The sequence below is a fragment of the Orycteropus afer genome, unplaced genomic scaffold, assembly GCF_000298275.1.
Source record: "Orycteropus afer afer isolate SDZICR_OR568_19922 unplaced genomic scaffold, OryAfe1.0 scaffold00259, whole genome shotgun sequence".
NCBI classification, from domain to species: domain Eukaryota; kingdom Metazoa; phylum Chordata; class Mammalia; order Tubulidentata; family Orycteropodidae; genus Orycteropus; species Orycteropus afer.
In genome coordinates this window covers 1,715,941-1,718,830 of record NW_006921846.1, presented here as the reverse complement: position 1 = coordinate 1,718,830, position 2,890 = coordinate 1,715,941, and positions in this window count along the sequence as shown.

Sequence of the window (2,890 nt, the reverse complement as noted above, 5' to 3'; positions counted from 1 at the left end):
TTTGATTGTTGGCCCTTAAGCAATGTAAAATATCATCAGCCAAAACCCAAACATTAATGGGGAAAACCTGAGAATGGACATGGCATCTGTCCTAATGACTCAATCTGTCTGCTGCACCAATAGAAACCAGATCTGATGCCTAGAGGATTTGTAAAATGAAAACTTACAAATTGTGTGTGATAGAACATCCGCATTCTTTCCAGAATCAACTTCTCTTGTGGCAAAAGAGGTATTTACAGACCTCGATTCTATAGTTTTATGTGGGATTGTTGACTCTGGTTTTTGGAAAGTTGGAAGAATGTGAACGGTGAACTTTGAAGTCCAAATGTCATACAGAGGAGAAACAATCTTCCCTTAAACCCTTGTCAACTTCAAAGAATCTCTAGACACATTCCAAAATGCCACTGAATAGAGAAAACCCTTATTTTTAGAAATAAACATAAAGACAATAACAAGATTTTAAACTGAACATGATGCAGAAACTGACAGCTCCACTTCTCTCTCTCTCTCTCTCTCACTTTTTCCTTACTTCATAAAGAGAGTGCCAAAGGGTATCTGGGGAGTCTTAGGTTGAGTTCTGTAGAGGAGCAAAACCAGTGAAGTGGAGAGAGAGAGTGAGAGAAATTTCAAGGAAATGGTTCATACAGTTGTGGAGGGTGGCAAGTCCCAAATCCATGGGTCAGGCATCAGGCTGGAGGCTTCTCCTGACTCATGTGGTTGCAGGGGCTGACAAATCCAAAAGCAACAGGTCAGAGGGAAGGCTGCTGGCTCACATCCCAAGAAGCAGATGACGAGTAGTTGGATGCAGGTTCTAGAGAGAGTGAGCTTTGCCAAAATATCCATATATATAGGATGCAGGCCACACTAATAAGGAAACTCCCCTTTCAACTTATTGGCTCCTCACATCAAATCACAAAATGGAACATGATTACATAATATCTATTAAACCACTTATTGAGAATCGTGGCCTCACCAAGTGGACACATAACCTTAACCATCATATGGGGAGGGTATTTTAATTAAAAGGAGGATGGCTAACACCAGTCACACCACAACTCCATGTAAACTGCATGATCTATAGTTAGAAATTTTTCAAATCACGGGGCCATTACAGACTACAATTTGAAGAACTCTTCTTACAAGAGAATACAAATAAAAATCTAGAGGTTTAATAATTTTTTAAATGTTTTTGTACATTGTATAATCATGTAGAGATCTACTTTGAAACAGAAAGAAGAGAAAATGAAACAGTTCTTAACCTTGAAATGAAACGATAAAGATTTCTGTGAAACCAACTGAGAGAAACCCACCAGCTACTCCTTGGAAGGAAGATTGCACAATCTACTTCTGTAGTGATACTGCCTCAGAAACCCAAGGAGGGGTCTCTATGAGTCGTATCTGACACCATGGCAGTAAGTTTGGTTTTTTGGTTGGTCCATAGCCACTGAGCAATTGGTTTTCTAGACTTTTCTGAATGACCTCTTGAAGCTCATGAGATACACCATTCTATTACAATCTCTCTTCTCCTTGAGTTGCTCCTATCTCTTTTTTTGGGGGATGGGAGGTGGTACTTCTTCCTCTCACCTCCTAAGAACATACAGTTCCTAAGACTTATTTCTTAAATCTTGTTTCCTTACACCTTCCATGAGATGGATCCAGGGATCTCTTTCTTTCCATGATCCCCCTATCTCTTCTAAGTCATTACTTTAAAAAAACATTTATTGTGTGCTTATTTTATCCCTAATCTTTTTTTCATGCTCTCAAAAACTTATTTAATGTCATCATTCCATAATATGTAGCTCAGCAAAAAATTATAATAATAATAGAAAAGAATCAGAACATTTTCCTCTATTGCAAACATAGCTTTTCCAACATATAAACAACAACAACAACAAAAAACTCTCCCAATCGAGTCATTTCTGACTCAGAGCAATCCCCATTGGGTTTCCAAGTCTATACATCTTTATAGGAGCAAACTGTCCCATCTTTCTACCATGGAGCAGCTGATGGGTTCAAACCGCCAACCTTTTGGTAAGCAGCCAAATGTCTTAACCAATACACCACCAGAGCTCCTTTTTCTAACATGTATGAACTTTATTTTTGTCTTACTTTATTAAAATTTACTTTTTTAGACATAATTTACATAAAATAGAATGTGCCCACTTTAAGTGTACAGCTTGATGAATTCTGACAAATATATGCACCCTGTAATACAATTCAAATCAAGATATAAAATATTTCTCATTCCAAAAAGTGTCCTGCCATTTTGCCGTCAATCCACCCCCAACTCCTAGCTCCAGGCAATCATTTCTTTGTTTTCTGCTACTATAGACTACATTTGACTAACTTAAAATTTTGTATAAATGGAAGCTTCTGTCTCTGTCATCTTCAGTCAGTATACTATTTTTGAGAATCACACATTTTTTCAGTTCTCTAGTGCTGCTCTAACAGAAAATACCACAGGTGGGTGGTTTTAACAAACAGGACTTTATTCTCTTACGGTTTAGGAGGCTAGAAGTCCAAGTCCAAAGTACCAGGTTCTAGGGGCTGGGTGAACACCCCTCAACCTTGGGCTTCAGCTCTACCTTGCTCCCAGCCCACTGAAGCTAGAAGCTTCTCTTAACTCAGGCAGCTACTGGCTGCTGAGGCTGACAAACCCAAGGTCAACAAATAAAATGGCACAGTCCCAAGATTACTAAACAACATGGCAGGCCACTAATTCAAGTCCATAGACAGTCCCAAGGTTGGCAGGAAACATGGGAGGCTGTTGAATGAAGACTTGGCTACATACAGGGTCCAAGTGTGCCAAAAAGCCCAGAGACCTTTCTTAACACTTCTCCGTATATACTGGAAGAAGACCACATCCCTAAGGCAGCTACTCAGCTGCTCT